General features: G+C 50.4%; 1 long non-coding RNA gene across 1 annotated transcript; it reads right to left on the reverse strand.

The window, feature by feature from the left end:
• Positions 1-4,405: 4,405 nt before the first annotated feature.
• On the reverse strand, positions 4,406-25,476 carry LOC140410166 (uncharacterized). The gene is made up of 3 exons (XR_011940519.1): positions 25,401-25,476; positions 7,088-7,162; positions 4,406-4,542 (listed from the first exon to the last, which is right to left on the reverse strand). It is a non-coding gene; the product is annotated as an uncharacterized lncRNA (long non-coding RNA).

Consider the following 25,476-nt stretch of genomic DNA (forward strand, 5'->3'; position numbering starts at 1 on the left):
GGTTCAGGATAGTTTATGTAGAGAATAGTACAAAGTCTTACAACACCAGGTTAAAGTCCAACTGGTTTGTTTCGATGTCACTAGCTTTCGGAGCACTGCTCCTTCCTCAGTTGAATCCTGCCACCTGAGGAATGAGCAGCGCTCCGAAAGCTAGTGACATCGAAACAAACCTGTTGGACTTTAACCTGGTGTTGTAAGACTTCGTACTGTGCTCACCCCAGTCCAACGCCGGCATCTCCACATCATATGTAGAGAATAACAGATACCCGGGAGTGAGTTACAGACGGGAATCTAATCGAGGGGTTCAGGATAGTTTATATGGAGAATAACAGATACCCAGGAGTGTGTTACAGACGGGAATCTAATCGAGGGGTTCAGGATAGTTTATATGGAGAATAACAGATACCCGGGAGTGAGTTACAGACTGGAATCTAATCGAGGGGTTCTGGATAGTTTATATATAGAATAACAGATACCCAGGAGTGCGTTACAGACTGGAATCTAATCGAGGGGTTCAGGATAGTTTATATGGAGAATAACAGATACCCAGGAGTGCGTTACAGAGTGAAACCAAATTGAGGGGTTAGATTTAACTCACTCTTACACACTCACTCACACCCTGACACAATCGCTCACTAACACACACTATCACGCACTTAATAACTAAATCACGCTTACACACCCTGACGCACACTTGCTCACTATTACACACTCGCTCACACACTGAAACTCAATTATTCCTACACACTCACTCATTATTACACACTGACTTACTCTCACACTCTCACTTACACATTCACACCACTCACTCAGTCTTACACACACTCATTCTCTCATATGTAAGCACTCACTTGCACACTCACTCACACTCCCTCACTCACTCTTACACATTCCTTCACACACACACTCGCTCTTACACACTCATACACACTCACTCACTCACTCATACACACTCACTCACACCCACTATTACACACACACTCGCACACTCACTCATTCTTCCACACTAACTCGCCCACACACTCAAACTCACTTACACAATCACTCACACTTACATACTCACACACTGACTCACTCACTCTTACACACAGTCACCCTAACTCATACTGACTCACTCTCACACACACTAGTTCTCACCAATTCTCACTCTTACACTCACTCACTGTATGACACACTCACATCCACACTGACTCTGACACACTCATTCACTGTTATACACACTCACTCGCACTTACACACTCACTCAGACACTGGGGGCGCAGAGCGAGTGGCGCAGCGAGGGAGAGGGACGCAGCAAGGGAGAGGCACGCAGCGAGAGAGAGGGGGACGCAGCGAGAGAGAGGGGGACGCAGCGAGAGAGAGGGGGACGCAGCGAGAGAGAGGTGGACGCAGCGAGAGAGAGGGGGACGCAGCGAGAGAGAGGGGGACGCAGCGAGAGAGAGGGGGTCGCAGCGAGAGAGAGGGGGTCGCAGCGAGAGAGAGGGGGACGCAGCGAGAGAGAGGGGGACGCAGCGAGAGAGAGGGGGACGCAGCGAGAGAGAGGGGGACGCAGCGAGAGAGAGGGGGACGCCGCGAGAGAGAGGGGGACGCCGCGAGAGAGAGGGGGACGCAGCGAGAGAGAGGGGGACGCAGCGAGAGAGAGGGGGACGCAGCGAGAGAGAGGGGGACGCAGCGAGAGAGAGGGGGACGCAGCGAGAGAGAGGAGGACGCAGCGAGAGAGAGGGGGACGCCGCGAGAGAGAGGGGGACGCCGCGAGAGAGAGGGGGACGCCGCGAGAGAGAGGGGGACGCAGCGAGAGAGAGGGGGACGCAGCGAGAGAGAGGGGGACGCAGCGAGAGAGAGGGGGACACAGCGAGAGAGAGGGGGACACAGCGAGAGAGAGGGGGACACAGCGAGAGAGAGAGGGGGACACAGCGAGAGAGAGGGGTCAGAGAGGGACACAGCGAGAGAGAGTGGGACAGAGAGAGAGAGGTACACAGCGAGAGAGACATGGAGAGGGCCATACATAGAGGGAGAGGGACACAGAGAGAGTGACACAGAGAGAAAGAGGTACTCAGTAAAAGAGAGGGATAGAGTGAGATAGAAGGACACAGAGAGAGACAGGGACACAGGGAGAGAGGGATACAGAGATGGACAGAGAGAGGGGGCCACACAGAGCGAGGGACACACACAGAAAGAGTACACAGCGGGTCAGGATGTGAGGTTTCGGGGACGTGAGTGGGTCAGGATGTGAGGGTTAGGGGACATGAGGATGTGATGGTGTGAGGGTGCCAGGACGTGAGGCAGTCAGGACATTGGGGTTATTAAACTGACCGTTTTCATTGAATCCAAATTGTTTCATTATAAATTCCAATCTCAGGAATTGACATCAGTGGATTTCAGTGAAAAATCCCATTGAACCTCCTTGTCTAATAAAATGATGTTGTTGCCGATGACCCTGTATTGATTCAGGAATAAGCTTAACATCTCAGTGAGAAAAAGTCAAATTGAATCCATATTTATAGAGCAGCTCATTGAAGAAATCGGTCTGTGAACAACATGTAAAATATGAAGTGAAACTTTGCAATGAGCTTTGTTTGTCTGGCCAGGAATCTTCTCTTAAAATCGAGGCAGAAATGAAGTTGTGTTTAACTCACATTCTGTGATTTCTTGCTGGTTTTTACTCATTCTATGGAAAGCCTTTCTAAGGCGACAGCACGTCAGAAATTCAGAGGGAAACAAATGTTAAACCAAAGACAGAAATAAGGACAGGACAGAATCTGTTGTTGACTGCTGAATTAACATAACCATAGACAGGACAAGTGTCTTCCTTAGCAGACACAGGAACCACACCGAGGGGGACATTGCTGACAGAAAGTCGGGGGTGGGGTCTGCACACAGGTCACTGAGGAGATCTCAGTCCAAACTGTTTCCAATCATTTCCCAAATGTTTGACAACATTTGTGGCACTTCCAAAATTTAAGGTACTTTGCTGTCTGTATTCTGTGAATCCAGCTGTGAAATATCTTCACTTCAATGTCTTTTCCCCAACACTATCCCCATATCCCTTTATGTCAATGCGATTTAGAAATCAGTCAATTTCTGCTATAAACTTAGTCAATATCTTTCCATCTTTGAGAGTGGAGAAATCACCAGGAATGTGGGATTTGATCTCCAGGGTTAGGTTGGAGAAACAGGGCTCATTCAGGCCCTATTGAACCAATCTCTCCTCCTAGGACAGTCCGGCAACCTCCCTATCAGACGATTGACCCTCCGCTGCACTCTCTCTTTGACAACTATATCCTTTCTCAGTTAGGGAGACCGAAACTATACGCAATACTCCAGGTGTGGTCTCACCAAGGCCTTGTGTAACTGCAGGAAGACATCTCCACTTCTGAATTCAAATCCCTCTTGCAATGAAGGCCAACGTGTCATTGGCCTTCTTAACTGCTTGCTGCACCCCCCTCTCCTCTTTCAGTGACTGGTGTACAAGCTCCATTTGTACATCCACATTGCCCAACATATCATGTTTAAATACAACTCTTTCCTTCAGTTTTTGTTTGACACTAACTTGGACAACTGTCCGAATTGTCTCAGTGTTGTGCTCACATAAAATGGCCACCGTTAAGTAACTTAAAATGGCTGACTGCTGATCGTGGATTTGTTTAGACAGATTCTCAGAGAGAGATAGAGAGATGCAGAGACAGATAAGATGGGGAGACTAACAGAATACATCAATTCAAGATTCAGAATCTCCATCAAACACTGTTAGCAAAAGTCCATCATGGGGTTACATACAGATTACACATCCCTCTAAACCGTCCCCATCAAACACTCCAAGGGCAGCTACATTACGATGATGTATACAGAGTAAAGCTTCCTCGACGCTGTCCCCATCAAACACTCCCAGGACAGGTACAGCACGGGGTTAGATACAGAGTAAAGCTCCCTCTACACTGTCCCCATCAAACACACCCAGGACAGGTACAGCACGGGGTTAGATACAGAGTAAAGCTCCCTCTACACTGTCCCCATCAAACACTCCCAGGACAGGTACAGCACGGGGTTAGATACAGTGTAAAGCTCCCTCTACATTCTCCCCATCAAACACACCCAGGACAGGTACAGCACGGGGTTAGATACAGAGTAACGCTCCCTCTACACTGTCCCCATCAAACACTCCCAGGACAGGTACAGTACGAGGTTGGATACAGAGTAAAGCTCCCTCTGCACTGTCCCTATCAAACACTCCCAGGGCAGCTACAGCACGGGGTTAGATACAGAGTAAAGCTCCCTCTACACTGTCCCATCAAACACTACCAGGACAGGTGCACCACGGGGTTACAAACGGAATAAATGTTCCTCTCCAATTTCCACAACAGAAGCTGCCAGGATATTTACAGCAAGTAGAGGGAATGAAGCAATGTTTTCAAAGGAAGGGTTTTATTTTGAAAAGAGATCGCAAATTATCAACATAACAGAACTGACCCCAAATGATGATTACTCCAATATCCAAATCCAAAACGATGCAGAATTCATTCCCATCCCACTTTTCCGGATAATCTTAAATAGATAAACATAGAAATAATTAGCAATGACAGACCACAAGGAATAGGAGCAGGACTGGTCCATTCAGCCCTTCGAACTCACTCCACCAGTCAATATGATCATGGAGATTCTTCCATTTCAACACCGTCTTCCTGCCCTATCCACGTGCCTCTTGTTGATCCATCAATCGCAGTCCAGAACCGGCTCAATGACTGAGTCTCCACATCCCTTTGGGATAGAGAATTCCCAGGATTCACCACCATCTGAGTGACAAAATTCCTCCTCATCTCAGTCCGGCATATCGTTGGTTAATACACAGAATAGATTATATCTGGGAATGAATTACAGACTGCAATCTAATGGAGGGCTTCGGGATAGATTATATACAGAATAACAGATACCCGGGAGTGAGTTACAGACTGGAAACTAATCGAGGGGATCAGGATAGTTTATATATAGAATAACAGATACCCGGGAGTGAGTTACAGACTGGAATCTAATAGAGGGCTTCGGGATAGTTTATATATAGAATAACTGATACCCGGGAGTGAGTGACAGACAGGAATCTAATTGAGGGGTTCAGGATAGTTTATATATAGAATAACAGATACCCAGGAGTGCGTTACAGACTGGAATCTAATCGAGGGGTTCTGGATGGTTTATCTACAGAATAACAGATACCCAGGAGTGCGTTACAGAGTGAAACCAAATTGAGGGGTTAGATTTAACTCACTCTTACACACTCACTCACACCCTGACACAATCGCTCACTAACACACACTATCACGCACTTAATAACTAAATCACGCTTACACACCCTGACGCACACTTGCTCACTATTACACACTCGCTCACACACTGAAACTCAATTATTCCTACACACTCACTCATTATTACACACTGACTTACTCTCACACTCTCACTTACACATTCACACCACTCACTCAGTCTTACACACACTCATTCTCTCATACGTAAGCACTCACTTGCACACTCACTCTTACACATTCCTTCACACACACACACACACTCGCTCTTACACTCACTCACTCTCACTCACTCACACACACTCACTCACACCCACTATTACACACACACTCGCACACTCACTCACCTACTCACTCATTGTTCCACACTAACTCGCCCACACACTCAAACTCACTTACACAATCACTCACACTGACATACACACACACACTGACTTGCTCACTCTTACACAAACTCACCATTACACATTCAGTAACTCTTGACACAGTCACTCACTCACATACTCACACACTAACTAATTCACACTTACACACTCACTCACTTATACACTGACACAACCACTCACTCACGCTGTCCCCATCAAACACTCCCAGGACAGGTACAGCACAGGGTTAGATACAGAGTAAGGGTTCCTCTATGCTGTCCCCATCAAAAACTCCCAAGGCAGCTACAGCACGGGGTTAGATACAGAGTAAAGCACCCTCTACACTGTCCCCATCAAACACTCCCAGAACAGGTACAGCACAGAGTTAGATACAGAGTATAGCTCCCTCTACACTGGCCCCATCAAACACTCCCAGGGCAGGTACAGCACGGGGTTAGATATAGAGTAAAGCTCCCTCTACACTGTCCCCAGCAAACACTCCCAGGACAGGTACAGCACGGGGTTAGATACAGAGTAAATCTCCCTCCACACTGTCCCCAGCAAACACTCCCAGGACAGGTACAGCAAGGGGTTAGATACAGAGTAAAGCTCCCTCTACACTGTCCCCATCAAACACTCCCAGGACAGGTACAGCACAGGGTTAGATACAGAGTAAAGCTCCCTCTACACTGTCCCCAGCAAACGCTCCCAGGACAGGTACAGCACGGGGTTAGATACAGAGTAAAGCTCCCTCCACACTGTCCCCAGCAAACACTCTCAGGACAGGTACAGCACGGGGTTAGATGCAGAGTAAAGCTCCCTCTACACTGACCCCATCAAACACTCCCAGGACAGGTACAGCACAGGGTTAGATACAGAGTAAAGCTCCCTCTACACTGTCCCCAGCAAACGCTCCCAGGACAGGTACAGCACGGGGTTAGATACAGAGTAAAGCTCCCTCTACACTGTCCCCATCAAACACTCCCAGGACAGGTTCAGCACGGCGTTAGATACAGAGTAAAGCTCCCTCTACACTGTCCCCATCAAACACTCCCAGGACAGGTACAGCACGGGGTTAGATACAGAGTAAAGCTCCCTCTACACTGTCCCCATCAAACACTCCCAGGACAGGTACAGCACGGGGTTAGATACAGAGTAAAGCTACCTCTACACTGTCCCCATCAAACACTCCCAGGACAGGTACAGCACGGGGTTAGATACAGAGTAAAGTTCCCTCTACACTGCCCCATCAAACACTACCAGGACAGGTGCACCACGGGGTTACAAACGGAATAAATGTTCCTCTCCAATTTCCACAACAGAAGCTGCCAGGATATTTACAGCAAGTAGTGGGAATGAGGCAATGTTCTCAAAGGAAGGGTTTTATTTTCAAAGAAGATAGTGAATTCTCAACAGAACAGAACTTACCCCAAATGATGATTTCTCCAATATCCAAATCCAAAACGATGCCGAATTCATTCCCATCCCACTTTTCCGGATAATCTTAAATAGATAAACAGAGAGATAATTAGCAATAACAGACCACAAGGAATAGGAGCAGGACTGGGCCATTCAGCCGTTCGAGCTCAGCGAGTGAGTGACGGACGCAGCGAGAGAGAGTGACGGACGCAGCGAGTGAGAGTGAGGGACGCAGCGAGAGAGAGTGAGGGACGCAGCGAGAAAGAGTGAGGGACGCAGCGAGAGAGAGTGAGGGACGCAGCGAGAGAGAGTGAGGGACGCAGCGAGGGAGAGTGAGGGACGCAGCGAGGGAGAGTGAGGGACGCAGCGAGGGAGAGTGAGGGACGCAGCGAGAGAGTGTGAGGGACGCAGCGAGAGAGAGTGAGGGACGCAGCGAGAGAGAGTGAGGGACGCAGCGAGAGAGAGTGAGGGACGCAGCGAGAGAGAGTGAGGGACGCAGCGAGAGAGAGTGAGGGACGCAGCGAGAGAGAGTGAGGGACGCAGCGAGAGTGAGTGAGGGACGCAGCGAGAGAGTGTGAGGGACGCAGCGAGAGAGTGTGAGGGACGCAGCGAGAGAGAGTGAGGGACGCAGCGAGAGAGAGTGAGGGACGCAGCGAGAGAGAGTGAGGGACGCAGCGAGAGTGAGTGAGGGAGGCAGCGAGAGAGAGTGAGGGACGCAGCGAGAGAGAGTGAGGGACGCAGCGAGAGAGAGTGAGGGACGCAGCGAGAGAGAGTGAGGGACGCAGCGAGAGAGAGTGAGGGACGCAGAGAGAGAGAGTGAGGGACGCTGAGAGAGAGAGTGAGGGACCCAGCGAGAGATTGTGAGGGACCCAGCGAGAGAGAGTGAGGGACGCAGCGAGAGAGAGTGAGGGACTCAGCGAGAGAGAGTGAGGGACGCAGCGAGAGAGAGTGAGGGACACAGCTAGAGAGAGTGACGGACACAGCTAGAGAGAGTGAGGGATGCAGCGAGAGAGAGTGAGGGACGCAGAGAGAGAGAGAGTGAGTGACACAGCGAGAGAGAGTGACACAGCGAGAGAGAGTGAGGGACACAGCGAGAGAGAGACTGAGGGACACAGCGAGAGAGAGACTGAGGGACACTGCGAGAGAGAGAGTGAGGGACACAGCGAGAGAGAGTGAGGGACACAGCGAGAGAGAGACTGAGGGACACTGCGAGAGAGAGAGTGAGGGACACAGCGAGAGAGGGGGACGCAGCGAGAGAGGGGGACGCAGCGAGAGAGGGGGACGCAGCGAGAGAGGGGGACGCAGCGAGAGAGGGGGACGCAGCGAGAGAGGGGGACGCAGCGAGAGAGGGGGACGCAGCGAGAGAGGGGGACGCAGCGAGAGAGGGGGACGCAGCGAGAGAGGGGGACGCAGCGAGAGAGGGGGACGCAGCGAGAGAGGGGGACGCAGCGAGAGAGGGGGACGCAGCGAGAGAGGGGGACGCAGCGAGAGAGGGGGACGCAGCGAGAGAGGGGGACGCAGCGAGAGAGGGGGACGCAGCGAGAGAGGGGGACGCAGCGAGAGAGGGGGACGCAGCGAGAGAGGGGGACGCAGCGAGAGAGGGGGACGCAGCGAGAGAGGGGGACGCAGCGAGAGAGGGGGACGCAGCGAGAGAGGGGGACGCAGCGAGAGAGGGGGACGCAGCGAGAGAGGGGGACGCAGCGAGAGAGGGGGACGCAGCGAGAGAGGGGGACGCAGCGAGAGAGTGGGACGCAGCGAGAGAGTGGGACGCAGCGAGAGAGGGGGACGCAGCGAGAGAGGGGGACGCAGCGAGAGAGGGGGACGCAGCGAGAGAGGGGGACGCAGCGAGAGAGGGGGACGCAGCGGGAGAGGGGGACGCAGCGGGAGAGGGGGACGCAGCGAGAGAGGGGGACGCAGCGAGAGAGGGGGACGCAGCGAGACAGGGGTGTCATGATATTCAAACACACACATCATGATAGACACACCAACAGACAAATCAGAACACACAACACCACAACCAATGACAGAAAGATATAAAAGCACAGACACGACCCCCGGTGGTCAGTATTAGCTGCAGAGGAGAACCAGGACACATCTATTGCCAAACACACTTAGGGAGACAGCACGTGCAGAGTATCCAGAACGAACTGTATTATAAGAGTTATAATAAAATAGAGTTGTACCACATACAACTGTGTTGGCTCATCTGTGCACCAGAGCACCCAACACCACATGGTACAGGAGTGGAGCGATACCTGCCGGCATACCTCCGTGTACACAGACAACCAGCAGTGCCCAGGCATGATGTACAAGCTCCCGGTTCCGCAGGCGCTCCAGTGCGACGGCGACCTCCACGAAAACTGGCGGCGATTCCGGCAAAATTTCGAATTGTTCCTGGTGGCAGCTGAACTCAAAGACCTGGATGATAGGGAAAAAATTGAATTTCTCCTCACCGTCGTCGGTGCAAGGGCAAGAGAAATGTTCAGAAGGTTCAGGTTCTTCAGGAGGCAGCAAAGGTACGATTACCAGGCAGTCCTGGGCAAATTCTCCAAGTACTGTGAAGAATACGCAATCCAATGGGCACTTAAAGGTAAGAAAAGCTGCAGTACTCACCTCGTGGCTGGGATCCCGGAGCCCGAAATCCCGGGCCTGAGAAAAGGCTGGGTCGAGTTCGGCGGCCATCTTGCTAAAGGTATAACGCTAGCACAGTTGCGCGAGAAGTGCGCAGAACCGGAAGTTTCGTTTGCGCATGCGCGAGATGCTGCGCATGCGCAGTCAAGAAAACGGCCATCGGTAAAGGAACAGCGATCTGAGCATGCGCAGTCGCTTCCTACGTGCTACATACCGAGCGTCAGGATGTCAGAGGCCCCAGACTGCACCAATTTAAAAGGGAAATGTCCCAAATCCAATTTAAAAGGGAAACGTCCCAAATCAAAAAAACAAAAATCTGTTAAAGCTGAAAAACAACCTTCCCTCACCTGGAATGACAGCACAGTGCCGCAAATTGACCCAGGAGATGAATTTGACCTCCGAAGAACCCTCCGACAAGCAGTTACCTACGCACAAGCCGATGATTCCGACCTTGAATACTTCGATGACGATTTTTACAGGGTTTCCGGACCTCGCGAGCCCAATGATAGCTCCGTGGTCCTTTATGACTATGACTCGGACGAACCTTTCGTGTTGCACATTGGCGGCCCCCACATTGAATCCGACGCAGATGCGGATTCATTTTTCGGATTTGAGGATCTTCAATCCAGCAGATATGACGTTCCAACTTATCAGTACCGGATGATGCTGCAGCCTGACATTAACAGACAGGGAGCGGTGCAAGTACACGGAGAGTGCCCTGCTGCCACACAGAGCGTGGTCCACGTCCCGCTCAACGTTCCCGACTCTATGAAAGAAGACATGCAAGACTCCAGAGTGCAGTCCTCGCATGAACCAGAAGTGACTCCAGTGTCACAAGCTTCCACAGCAAGCTCGTGGACAGACTCCACAATTGCAGAAATGCAAGACTCCAGAGCGCAGTCCTTGCACGGACAAGAAGTGACTCCAGTGTCACAAGCCTCCACAGAGAGCTCGTGGACAGCCTCCACGATAGAAGCAACGCAAGACTCCAGAGCGCAGTCCTTGCACGAACAAGAAGTGACTCCAGTGTCACAAGCCTCCACAGAGAGCTCGTGGACAGCCTCCACGATAGAAGCAACGCAAGACTCCAGAGCGCAGTCCTTGCACGAACAAGAAGTGACTCCAGTGTCACAAGCCTCCACAGAGAGCTCGTGGACGGACTCCACGATGGAAGGAACGCAAGACTCCAGAGCGCAGTCCTTGCAGGAACAAGACCATGAGGGTCTAGCAACCTCTCCTGACCAACCAGCGGCAGACGATGCAAGTCTGCCATGCTCACGTGAACAGCAAGAAGGCTATAACAGCCTACCATGCTCCACTACACAGCAGCATGACCATGACGGTCTCTCATGCTACAATGAAGGGCACAGCGCTGAAGACTGTTCAAGCCCAACTGAAGACAAGCCAAAGGAATCGCCTCGTCCAAGCCCGAAGAAAAATGGTTTATGCGCTGACCTTCAGGATCATTGTAGCCGAACAGAGATTAATAATGCTGCACGGCCACAGAAGGATGCTGAGGATTTGCTAACGAAATTAATTGAATGTTTAACTTGCAAGGAGCAGACTGAGAATTGCCAGTGTTTTAGTACGGATCGAAAAAATGGACAAGGCATTGATCCTCAGGTAATGGAAATAACACAACCTGAATCATATCTACAGCAGGGACAAATGTCTCCCTTCAACACAATGCCGCAAAATCCCAACTTCGGAGACCAGCAGTTAGTAAGTAATGACTCTTCAAACCTGGAGGGGAACATTAATTGCATTGAACCTATACACACTCCACTGATTATTGAGCAGAACATTGGAGCAAGAATCCTGAGGACACCGACATCGAGTAGCCAGATAACGAATCTAAAACCCACAGCAGTTTCAAGTGAACCAAGTGTGCTTTCCACTAATGGTGAAGATGCAGATAAGGTCGACCCGATTATCCATTGTACCACACTAACCCCAGTGATTAAGCAGTTATAATGTGGGCAATTGAGAACAGTAAAATAGAGACTGTGACCATGCCAGTCCCAGCAAAATCAGACCCAGAGACCATGAAGGCATGTACATTAAACAAAGTTACATATGAGGTACCTGAGAAGAAAAGTGAAACGGAATGTTCTTTGGAAAATGGTACAATGTCGATAGAAACAGTGGATCCTATATTCGAGACCATACATATGGGAGAATTTGGGGGTAATAAACAAGGTTCTGCAATGTCTGGGGGAAGATTTAAAGTTCCAAAGAAGAAAAGCCCAAATGAAGGACAATGGCAAGACAATGACAGTCCACCGACATGGTGTGCACCACCAGATGAAAACTCTGACAATTTACCCAACCCTAGTGAACAGCAAGCTGCTAATGACGATCTATCCACGGGATGTGAGACGAGTGACGACAGCATCCCACTTCCCATGCAAAAGGTGCAAGGTGACAGACCTCGCCTAGTGCGTACCGAGGCACTCGACGATCACGGTGGGACCACTGACGACTGCGGTGGCGGCGCACCGCTTCCACCCTCGATGGCTCGAGCCTCTCCGCTGGTTGGTGCATTCCTGCATGTTCCGACTCCAGAAGTGCAGCTTCAGGGAATCTCGGCTGCCTCCAGTGAACCTGTTGGGACTCCGGACGGGGGGCATCGACGGAAGGCAGACCGGACTCCAGATGGGGAGCAGCCAAGCGCCGACTCTGATTTGCGCACGCCAGACCTTGCTCCGGACGGGCGGTGTCGCGGCCTCGGTGATGGCACGCTCAGGGTGACGGCAGATGCCACGGCGACAGGGAATGGATCGCGTGGCAGTCCCACTGGGTCGGCAGTGGCAACCAGCACCGGCGGTCCAAGATGGACACACCAATTCGCGCCATCGCCAGACGTTGATGCGAGCAACAATTCTCTCTCCAAGGCGACATGCTTCGACGTTTCTCTGCGGAGTCGCCCTTCCGGCACAGCAGGTGGCCGGAACCAGCGTACACTGTCTCGGCCAACTTCCACATCTGGCACAGTCATCGCCTTGCATGATATTAGTGATGGTGCTACTTCGATGGCAACGACCCATCGGCTACAAGATGCCGTCCTTAACAAACATAAAAAGAAAACAGACTCCACCTTGTTCCTGGCATGCAGGGCGGATGGATTGGTGCGTAGGCGCAATCAGCGGGCTTTGTGCCGCCTTCCACGCTCGCAACTGCACCGTACGCACACGCCGGATCCTCCACTGGTTCCCAAGGATGACTTCGTGGAGATGCCACGGATCATGCCCCTTCCATCGCCACCAGAACCAAACCACAGCCAGGGCACCACTAACAAAGATGTTGAATGTTATATTTGCACGAATGAAAAAACCAAGCACTGCACGAAGTACAACAAATGGTAAAGTAGAGACTTCGGCAACAGCATCACCTCCAACAGTCCAAGGTGAACCAGTGTGACCCCAAATCTCCACAGCTGAACCGGCTTGAGGACCAGCCCATTCTTGAGGCGGTCACCCATTAGACTGGACTTATAACGCTGTTCATACGTTCAAAAAGTCAAACACTTCTGTATTATAACCTGTTGTTGTTTATTGTTCCAGATATCGTCTGACCGGACCAATGTTCAAGTTTTTTTTTTCTCTCGCATCCAAGTTTTGTTATGGTACAACCTTGTTAGTGTGACGCACCCGACATCGCCCCATGTAAATAGTTACGTCATAAACACACGCTGTACACAACACAAACACACACTCTTAGATGCACTCACGACACAATTATATTTATAACCACGTAGGCACTTATCTTTGTAAAAAGGCGGGATGTCATGATATTCAAACACACACATCATGATAGACACACCAACAGACAAATCAGAACACACAACACCACAACCAATGACAGAAAGATATAAAAGCACAGACACGACCCCCGGTGGTCAGTATTAGCTGCAGAGGAGAACCAGGACACATCTATTGCCAAACACACTTAGGGAGACAGCACGTGCAGAGTATCCAGAACGAACTGTATTATAAGAGTTATAATAAAATAGAGTTGTACCACATACAACTGTGTTGGCTCATCTGTGCACCAGAGCACCCAACACCACAAGGGGGACGCAGCGAGAGAGGGGGACGCAGCGAGAGAGGGGGACGCAGCGAGAGAGGGGGACGCAGCGAGAGAGGGGGACGCAGCGAGAGAGGGGGACGCAGCGAGAGAGAGAGAGAGGGGAACAGGGAGAGAGAGAGAGAGAGGGGGACAGGAAGAGAGGGAGAGAGAGGGGGACAGGAAGAGAGAGGGGGACAGGAAGAGAGGGAGAGGGGGACAGGGAGAGAGAGAGAGGGGGACAGGGAGAGAGAGAGAGGGGGACAGGGAGAGAGAGAGAGGGGGACAGGGAGAGAGAGAGAGGGGGACAGGGAGAGAGAGAGAGGGGGACAGGGAGAGAGAGAGAGGGGGACAGGGAGAGAGAGAGAGGGGGACAGGGAGAGAGAGAGGGAAAGGGGGAGAGAGGGGGACAGGGAGAGAGGGGGACAGGGAGAGAGGGGGACAGGGAGAGAGGGGGACAGGGAGAGAGGGGGACAGGGAGAGAGGGGGACAGGGAGAGAGGGGGACAGGGAGAGAGGGGGACAGGGAGAGAGGGGGACAGGGAGAGAGGGGGACAGGGAGAGAGAGGGGGACAGGGAGAGAGAGGGGGACAGGGAGAGAGAGGGGGACAGGGAGAGAGAGGGGGACAGGCAGGGAGAGAGAGAGGGTCAGGGAGGGAGAGGGACAGGGAGAGAGGGGGACAGGGAGAGAGAGGGGGACAGGGAGAGAGAGGGGGACAGGGGGAGAGAGGGGGACAGGGGGAGAGAGGGGGACAGGGAGAGAGAGACGCAAATAGAAAGAGTGCGTGAGTGTGTAAGTGGGAGTGTGTACGTGAGTGTGAGTGAGTGCGCGTGAGTGAGTACGAATGAGTGTGTGTGTAAGAATAAATGTGTGTGCATAAGAATGAGTGTAAGCATCTGTGTGAGTGAGCGAGTGAGTGTGTAACAGTGAGTGTGTGTGTGTAAGCATCAGTGTGAGCGCGTGCGAGTGAGCACGTGTACACGAATGCATGCGCGCAAGTGATTTTGTGTGTGTGTGTGTAAGTGAGGCAGTGCGTGAGAGTGTGAATGAGTGCGTGTGCATGTGTACGAGCGAGGGACGCACAGAGCGAGGGGCGCACCGAGAGCGAGGGGCGCACCGAGAGCGAGGGGCGCACCGAGAGCGAGGGGCGCACCGAGAGCGAGGGGCGCACCGAGAGCGAGGGGCGCACCGAGAGCGAGGGGCGCACCGAGAGCGAGGGGCGCACCGAGAGCGAGGGGCGCACCGAGAGCGAGGGGCGCACCGAGAGCGAGGGGCGCACCGAGAGCGAGGGGCGCACCGAGAGCGAGGGGCGCACCGAGAGCGAGGGGCGCACCGAGAGCGAGGGGCGCACCGAGAGCGAGGGGCGCACCGAGAGCGAGGGGCGCACCGAGAGCGAGGGGCGCACCGAGAGCGAGGGGCGCACCGAGAGCGAGGGGCGCACCGAGAGCGAGGGGCGCACCGAGAGCGAGGGGCGCACCGAGAGCGAGGGGCGCACCGAGAGCGAGGGGCGCACCGAGAGCGAGGGGCGCACCGAGAGCGAGGGGCGCACCGAGAGCGAGGGGCGCACCGAGAGCGTGGGACGCACCGAGAGCGTGGGACGCACAGAGAGCGTGGGACGCACAGAGAGCGTGGGACGCACAGAGAGCGTGGGACGCACAGAGAGCGTGGGACGCACAGAGAGCGTGGGACGCACAGAGAGCGTGGGCCGCACAGAGAGCGTGGGACGCACAGAGAGCGTGGGACGCACAGAGAGCGTGGGACGCACAGAGAGCGTGGGACGCACAGAGAGCGTGGGACGCACAGAGAGCGTGGGACGCACAGAGAGCGTGGGACGCACAGAGAGCGTGGGACGCACAGAGAGCGTGGGACGCACAGAGAGCGTGGGACGCACAGAGAGCGTGGGACGCACAGAGAGCGTGGGCCGCACAGAGAGCGTGGGCCGCACAGAGAGCGTGGGACGCACAGAGAGCGTGGGACGCACAGAGAGCGTGGGACGCACAGAGAGCGTGGGCCGCACAGAGAGCGTGGGACGCACAGAGAGCGTGGGACGCACAGAGAGCGTGGGACGCACAGAGAGCGTGGGACGCACAGAGAGCGTGGGGTAAAGCTCCCTCTACACTGTCCCCAGCAAACACACCCAGGACAGGTAGAGCATGGGGTTAGATACAGAGTAAAGCTCCCTCTACACTGTCCCCAGCAAACACACCCAGGACAGGTAGAGCACGGGGTTAGATACAGAGTAAAGCACCCTCTACACTGTCCCCATCAAACACTTCCAGGACAGGTACAGCACTGGGTGAAATACAGTAAAAAGCTCCCTCTACACTATCACCATCAAACAGTCCCAAGATAGGTACAGCACGGGGTTAGATACAGATTAAAGCTCCCTCCACGTCGTCCCCATCAAACACTCCCAGGACAGGCACAGCACGGGGTTAGATACAGAGTAAAGCTCCCTCTCCACTGTCCCCATCAAACACTCCCACACAGGTACAGCACGGGGTTAGATACAGAGTAAAGCTCCCTCTACACTGTCCCCATTAAACATTAACAGGACAGGTACAGCATAAGGTTAGAGAAAGAGTAAAGCTCCCTCTGCACTGTCCCCATCAAATACTTCTCGGACAGGTACAGCACGGGGTGAGATACAGAGTAAAGCTCCCTCTAGACTGTCCCCATCAAACACTCCCAAGACAGGTACAGCACACGGTGAGATACAGAGTAAAGCTCTGGGGCAGCATGGTAGCATTGTGGATCGCACAATTGCTTCACAGCTCCAGGGACCCAGGTTCGATTCCGTCTTGGGTCACTGTCTGTGCGGAGTCTGCACATGCTCCCCGTGTGTGCGTGGGTTTCCTCTGGGTGCTCCGGTTTCCTCCCACAGTCCAAAGATGTGCAAGTTAGGTGGATTGGCCATGCTAAATTGCCCTTAGTGTCCAAAATTGTCCAGATGTAGCTCCCTCTACATCTGTCCTCACCAAATACTCCCAGGAGAGGTACATAGGAACTGGAATGGGCCATTCAGCTGATCTGCCTTAGCGACTAGACCACCTTAATCAATAACCTATTTTAATAATCCGATACAAAGCCCTGGATGACTTTATTTCCCAGCAGCATCAGTAGCTGTAAATCCTGCTCTACACGGTGTGAGAAATATTACTGCATTAGAGAATGTCATTGTGAATATTACCTTGTAATATATAACCGTTCTCATCCACATCTCTATTGAGAACACATTAGCTCCTTTCCCAGTGATCACTGCAGTTGACCCCGTCACTGTTTATACTATGAGCTCTTGTCCCAGTTAATACTACATTACACCACACTGCTGTGGACACTACAATTAACAGTTTTGGAGTGCTGACTACCATGTACCCAGGGTAAGAGCCTGTGGGACTACCATGTATAATAATCTTTATTGTCACACGTAGGCTGACATTAACACTGCAATGAAGTTACTGTGAAAATCCCCGAGTCGCCACATTCCGGCGCCTGTTCGGGTATACAGAGGGAGAATTCAGAATGTCCAAATTACCTAACAGCACGTCTTTCAGACTTGTGGGAGGAAACCGGAGCTCCCGGAGGAAACCCACGCAGACACAGGGAGAACATGCCAAGAATCGAACCCGGGACCCTGGAGCTGTGAAGCCACAGTGCTACACTCTGTGCTACCGTGCCGCGTAATGAGTCACACACACAACCTCCCACCCCACCCAAGACACACAAACACGTGTACAGACAAACACAAACTCACACACAGACACAAACTCAGACAGGCTGCGTCATTACATCTTTCAAATGGAGCGAGATCCATTCTCCACCTTTAACTTGGAGTGGTGTATCTGGCCTGTGTGTGACCCAAGTTACACACTGACTCTGAACATCCTCACAACAGCTTGGGGACAGACTTTTCGAAAGCACTTTTCATAACCTTTGGGTATCACAAACTGCTTCACAGGCAATGGAGCCCTTTTGAAATCGAGTCAGTGGTAATTTAGGAAATGGACCAGCTAATTTCAGAGAGACACACAGAAACAGGATGAGATTGTGCTGTACATGTTTCACAGCTGACACTGAGACACACACGAGATGTACAATATCAATTATTATTCTGAAGCATGTGATTAAATCACCCTTAAACTAAATTCCAGTGTTTCAGAGTAAAGCTTTCTCTGCACTGTCCATCAAACACTCACAACCAAAATACTGTCTGGGCTTAAATACAGAGTCAAAATCCCTCTGTCCTGTCCAAAGAATTTTTCATTGCAGATAGTTATTTTTATTTGATGGAAAAGCAGAACTCAAATTGCACCGAATCCCAGGGTGGACTCTTGCTTATTTCAGCCCTTCACATTTAAACATGAAGTTTAAGCTCCGATTCCAGGTGTCTGCTTGTCTCTGTTTGTATATTCTCTGTTATTGTTGTTTTGTCACTTGTCTGAAGTATTTGAATAATAGGCCTTGGTTAATCAATCCTTTATCTCAGCACATGGAAGTTGTGAATCTTCAAGGCTGTCAGTCTGATATAGATAACAAAAAACTACATCCTTTGATCAATCCATTCCCCAACCCTAAATAGATCTCACACATTTCCATAATGCAGGAATACCTCCATCAAAACTTCTAATCAGTTCCCAATACTCTTGTTAACACTTGCCTGTATAACCTAAATTCCACTGACAGATTCCGAAAGCTGCACAGAAAAATGACTGGTTATTTTAAACTTTGAAACAAAACTGTTTGAACTTGTGCTTCAATCCTATTATACAGAAAGGTTATCCCTGTGGGCTGACAGTTTCTCAGTAAGACTGAAACATTGAGGTACGCCTCGCACTGCACTTGACAACATTTGTGGCACTTCCAAAATCTACGATACATTGCTGTCTGTATTGTGTGAATCTAGCTGTGAAATATCTGTACAGTTTAAACTTCCACTGTTTCTGTCTTCTCATCATTTAAAAAGATCACGGTTCTATCCTTTTTAAGTCTAAAGCACATCATCTAAACCTTTCCCAACACTGAAACACGTCCACCAGTTCAGTCTACTGCCAAAACGATAATATCTCCCTGCAATTTGATATTTCCAGCTATGTTGCTTACAACGCTGTCTAATGTTTGGTGTCATTGGCAAACTGGGATGTGTCGCATTCTATCAAATGGTCTTAAATGGCTAATATATATGTGTGTGTGTGCGCCAATGTGTGTGCACACGCATGTGTCTATGCACGCATGTGTGTGTATGTATGCATGTATCTGGACCCATGTATGTATCAGTCAGTGTGTGCACGCGCATGTGTGTGTGTATCTGTGAACCTGTGTGTGTATACGCATTTAAGTCTCAAAGGAAAATATGAGCAGGTGTAGGCGATTTGGCCCATCGAGTCTGCTCCACCATTCAAACAGATCCTGGCACGCACAGACGCACGCACACTCACACACACATTCCTATTGCATTATACACACTCGATTTGTGTCTGGAACATGCTCAATGATTGAGCTTCCACAACCCTCTGGATTCTCCACCCTCTTAATGAAGAAATTCATCCTCATCTCAGTCTGCAATGGTCTACCCCTGATTCTGAGCATTCATGTCAAGAGGGCGAGAAGACAAGACCAGGGATCTACTTCTGAGGCTGGATAAGGCTCTGGTCAGATCCCATTTGGAGTATTGTGAGCAGTTTTGGGCCCGGTATCTAAGGAAGGATGTGCTGGCCTTGGAAAGGGTCCAGAGGAGGTTCACAAGAATGGTCCCTGGAATGAAGAACCTGTCGTATGAGGAATGGTTGAGGACACTGGGTCTGTACTCGTTGGCGGTCAGAAGGATGAGGGGGGATCTTATTGAAACTTACAGGATACTGCGAGGCCTGGATAGAGTGGACGTGGAGAGGATGTTTCCACTTGTAGGAACAATTAGAAGCAGAGGACACCATCTCAGACTAAAGGGACGATCCTTTAAAACAGAGATGAGGAGGAATTTCTTCAGCCAGAGGGTGGTGAATCTGTGGAACCCTTTGCCGCAGAAGGGTGTCGAGGCCAAATCACTGAGTATCTCTAAGACAGGGATAGATAGGTTCTTGATCAATAAGGGGATCAGTGGTTATGGAGAGAAGGCAGGAGAATGGGAATTAGAAAAATATTACCCATGATTGAATGGTGGAGCAGACTCGATGGGCCGAGTAGCCTAATTCTGCTTCTATGTCTGGTGGTTTGAGACTGTGCCCCCTCCCCTGGTTCTAATCTCACCTGTCAGAGTGATCATCCAACCTACATCTATCTTGTGATGCCCCGTATGAATTGTGTATGTTTCAAGATCACCTCTCATTTTTCGGCACTCTCGGGAACACGGGTACATTTTCCTCAATCTCTCCTCATCAGACAACTTCACCATCCCAGGGATTCGTCTGGTGAATCTCCGTTACACTCCTTCTACAGCAAGTATATCCTTCCTTAGATATGGAGAACAAAACTCTACACAATGGTCCAGGTGTGTTGATACCAAGGCTCTGTACAATTGCAGCAAGTCATCTGAAACCTGTACTAATAACCCCGAGCGATGAAAGTTAACGTACCATTGGCCCTCCTGATTGCTTAATGTACCCGCACGCTCGCGTTTAGTGACCCATGAATAAGGAGTTAGATACAGAGTAAGGTTTCCTCTACACTGCCCACATCAAACACTCCCAGGACAGGTACAGCACAGGTTCAGATACAGAGTACAGTTCCCTCTACACTGTCCCCATCAAACAATCCCAGGACAGGTACAGCATGGGGTTAGAACAGAGTACAGCTCCCTCTACACTGTCCCCATCAAACACTCCCAGGACAGGTACAGCACTGGGTCAGATACAGAGTACAGCTCCCTCTACACTGTCCCCATCAAACACTCCCAGGACAGGTACAGCACGGGGTTAGATACAGAGTAAAGCTCCCTCTACACTGTCCCCAGCAAACACTCCCAGGACAGGTACAGCACGGGGTTCGATACAGAGTAAAGCTCCCTCTACACTGTCCCCACCAAACAATCCCAGGACATGTACAGCACGGGGTTAGATACAGAGTAAAGCTCTCTCTACACTGTCCCCCATCAAACACTCCCAGGACAGGTACAGCATGGGGTTAGATACAGTGTGAAGCTCCCTCACACTGTCCCCATCAAACACTCCCAGGACAGGTACAGCATGGGGTTAGATACAGTGTAAAGCTCTCACTACACTGTCCCCATCAAACACTCCCAGGGCAGGTACAGCACGGTGTTACATACTGAGTAAAGCACCCTCTACACTGTCCCCATCAAACACTCCCAGTGCAGGTACAGCACGGGGTTAGATACAGTGTAAAGCTCTCTCTACACTGTCCCCATCAAACACTCCCAGGGCAGGTACAGCACGGGGTTACATACTGAGTAAAGCACCCTCTACACTGTCCCCATCAAACACTCCCAGGACAGGTACAGCATGGGTTTTGATACAGAGTAAAGCTCCCTCTACACTGTCCCCATCAAACACTCCCAGGACAGGTACAGCACGGGGTTAGATACAGAGTAAAGCTCCCTCTACACTGTCCCCATCAAACACTCACAGGACAGGTACAGTACGGGGTTAGATACAGAGTAAAGCTCCCTCTACACTGTCCCCATCAAACACTCCCAGGACAGGTTCAGCACGGGGTTAGATACAGAGTAAAGCACCCTCTACACTGTCCCCATCAAACACTCCCAGGACAGGTACAGCACGGGGTTAAATACAGAGTAAAGCTCCCTCTACACAGTCCCCATCAAACACTCCCAGGACAGGAACAGCACAGGGTCAGATACAGAGTAAAGCTCTCTCTACACTGTCCCCCATCAAACTCTCCCAGGACAGGTACAGCACGGGGTTAGATACAGTGTGAAGCTCCCTCACACTGTCCCCATCAAACACTCCCAGGACAGGTACAGCATGGGGTTAGATACAGTGTAAAGCTCTCTCTACACTGTCCCCATCAAACACTCCCAGGGCAGGTACAGCACGGGGTTACATACTGAGTAAAGCACCCTCTACACTGTCCCCATCAAACACTCCCAGGACAGGTACAGCATGGGGTTAGATACAGAGTAAAGCTCCCTCTACACTGTCCCCATCAAACACTCCCAGGACAGGTACAGCACAGGGTCAGATACAGAGTAAAGCTCTCTCTACACTGTCCCCATCAAACACTCCCAGGGCAGGTACAGCATGAGGTTAGATACAGAGTAAAGCACCCTCTACACTGTCCCCATCAAACACTCCCAGGACAGGTACAGCATGGGGTTAGATACAGTGTGAAGCTCCCTCTACACTGTCCCCATCAAACACTCCCAGGACAGGTACAGCACGGGGTTACATACTGAGTAAAGCACCCTCTACACTGTCCCCATCAAACACTCCCAGGACAGGTACAGCACGGGGTTAGATACAGAGTAAAGCTCCCTCTACACTGTCCCCATCAAACACTCCCAGGACAGGTACAGCACGGGGTTAGATACAGAGTAAAGCTCCCTCTACACTGTCCCCATCAAACACTCCCAGGACAGGTACAGCACGGGGTCAGATATCGAGCAGGGCTCTCTCTACACTATACTGTTTCCATTTTCTCACATCATATTTGCTTCTTTTCCAATTCACTTTAATTCTCTGCCATCTCGTTCTTGATCTTCTTAATAGTGGGAACCGTTTCTCCCTGTCTACTCTGTCCGGCACCCCCAAGAATTTGAACACCTCTATCTCATCTCCTCTTGGCCATTTCTCTCCGTGGAGAACAGACCCAACCTCTCCAATCTAACCTCATCACTGAAGTATCTCATTCCTGAACCATTCTTGTGAACCTCCTCTGCACTCGCTCCAGTGTGTTCACATCCTTCCTACAGTGTGGCACCCAGAACTGTCCACAATATTCCAGCTGAGGTCTAACTAGTGTCTTGTATAAGTTCAGCCTTACCTCCGCGCACTTGTACCAATGCGGGAAAATACTGAGCAGGTCAGGCAGCATCTATGGAGAGTGAAATATAATCTTGGACCAGGGCGACTGGCAGATAGACAGATAGAGAAAAGTCCACACACACAGTAACACACTTACCCTCACACAGACACCCTGCTCTAATCAGATAGAAAATGCGGCAGATGACTTCTCCATCGGTAACTGGAAGGTGATTAATTGGATTTCTCTTCAAAAAGACCAGCTCATATTTAAAAAGAATGGGTGGGTGGGAGGGTTGGTGCTTCCCAATCTTTTGTATTATTATTGGGCGGTGAATTTGGAGAAGATTGGGCAATGGTGGGGAGAGGAAGAAGCGGAATGGGTACAGGTGGTGGAAGAATCGTGTAAGGGGGCTAGTTTGCAGACTTCCGCTGCGGCTGCACTCCCATTTCCCCCGGGGAGGTTGACACAAAGCCCGGTGCTGGCATCTTCCTTCAACATCTGGAGCAAGCGGAGACGCCATTTTGCTTTGGTAAACTTGACGGTGCGAGCCCCTATTTATGGAAACCACCGATTCACCCCAGCGGCAAGACTGGATACAATATTTAAACAGTGGCATAAAGCTGGGCTGAGACAGGTTACAACTTGTTGTTGGAAAGTAGATTTGAAGAATTGAGGGAGAAACATAAAATGCAGAGGGACGTGAAGTTTAATTATCTTCAATGATGAAACTTGGTGAAAAAGGAGTTGTCCTCGTTCGTTTGCCTACCGGAGAACAAGCTGCTGGAGAAATTGCTCCTCCCAGCTGAGTTGGTGATGGGAGAATTACTAACATTTACAGGTGGCTGATGGACAGAAAGAAAGCAGCGATTGAAGAGATGAAACAAAAGTGGAAGGAAGAGTTGGATATGGAGTTGGAATGGGGACTATGGAGTGAGATTATACACAGGGTCAATGCGACATCTTCATGTGCTCGGATGGGCTTGATACAATTCAAGGATGTACACAGGGGCCCATATGACACAGGAACGAATGAGCAGATTCCTCACAGAGGAAGAAGATAAATGTGAGAGTGTAAAGGAGGACCAGTTAACCATGTCCACACCTTCTGGTCACGTCCACGATTTGTGGGCTTCTGGCTCTCGCTATTTCAACACGAACAAAAGTTGTGGAGGTGGAAATATTACTGGGACCACGAGGCAATTTCTGGGGTGTCGGAAGTACCGGGACTAATAGGTGGGGACGGGGCCGATGTGGTGGCCTTTGTCACATTGATCGCCCGGAGGCTAATTTTATTGGAAGGGAAGTCAGAAGATCCGCCAAAAATATCGACATGGTTGAGGGATATTGCGGAATTCCTTAAACTTGAGAAACTAAAGTTAGCCCTTTGTGGCTCAGATGGGGGTTTCTGGACGAGATGGAAGCTGTTCTTGTCTCTATTTACAGATCTGTTTGTTGCCAGTGGGTAAGGGGAGGGAAGAGCGGAAAGGTTTAATGGAAATAAAGGAATAAATGTCAAATGAGGAGAATAGTATTTTGTTTGTGTTGTGACTGACTGATTGTTTGTATGTTGTTATGTCCGTCCTCATCGGAATGAAAATATTTTCAAAAAACACAGCAACAGTGACCACACTTATTAAAAAGTAGCTCACGGACTGCAAAATGTTTGAAGGTCATGAGTTAAAAGTCTTAAACTTAAACGTGGGAATGAGGGAGTTAATTCAACCTTTCCAAAGGGGACGTAGGGGAATTTTCCACCATGATCACATTTCTGACTGGGGAATCTTGCTGTGCAATCAATATGCCTGCTGTCAGTGTGTACATGTTCAAGTAGAAAGAGAGAAAGAAATCCATCTTCAGAGACTCTGAACTTAATTTTGAAAGTGCCACCATTTTGGGGCTCTTCCTGTGCACAAGCTGCCAGCAGAATTCCCCAACTTAAAAACAAGGTGAGAGTGGAGAGTGACGGGCGAGTTAACAGAAAGCAGTTGGGGTTATCAAACTAACCGTTTTCATTGAATCCAAATTGTTTCATTATAAATTCTAATCTCATGAAATGACATCAGATGATTTCAGTGAAAAAATCCCATTGAACCTCCTTGTCTAATAAAATGATGTTGTTGCCGATGACCCTGTATTGATTGAGGAATAAGCTTGACATCTCACAGTGTGAATAAATCAAATTGAATCCAAATTTATAGAGCAGCTCATTGAAGAAATCTGTCTGTGAGCAACATGTAAAATATGAAGTGAAACTTTGCAATGAGCTTTGTTTTTGTGGCCAGGAATCTTCTCTTAAAGACCCATCAAACATTCCCAGGACAGGTACTGCACGGGGTTAGATAAAGAGTAATGCTCCCTCGACACTGTCACCATCAAACACTCCCAGGGCAGGTACAGCACAGGGTCAGATACAGAGTAAAGCTCCCTCTACACTGTCCCCATCAAACACTCCCAGGACAGGTACAGCACGGTGTTAGATACAGAGTAAAGCTCCCTCTACACTGTCCCCAGCAAACACTCCCAGGACAGGTTCAGCATGGGGTTACAAAGGGAATAAATGTTCCTCTACAGTTTCCAAAACAGAAGCTGCCAGGATATTTACAGCAAGTAGAGGGAATGAGGCAATGTTTCCAAAAGAAGGGTTTTATTTTTAAAGAAGATAGGAAATTATCAACGTAACAGAACTTACCCCAAATGATGATTTCTCCAATATCCAAATCCAAAACTATGCCGAATTCATTCCCATCCCACTTTTCTGGATACTC

Source organism: Scyliorhinus torazame, chromosome 4 (genome assembly GCF_047496885.1).
Source record: "Scyliorhinus torazame isolate Kashiwa2021f chromosome 4, sScyTor2.1, whole genome shotgun sequence".
Classification (NCBI taxonomy): Eukaryota; Metazoa; Chordata; class Chondrichthyes; order Carcharhiniformes; family Scyliorhinidae; genus Scyliorhinus; species Scyliorhinus torazame.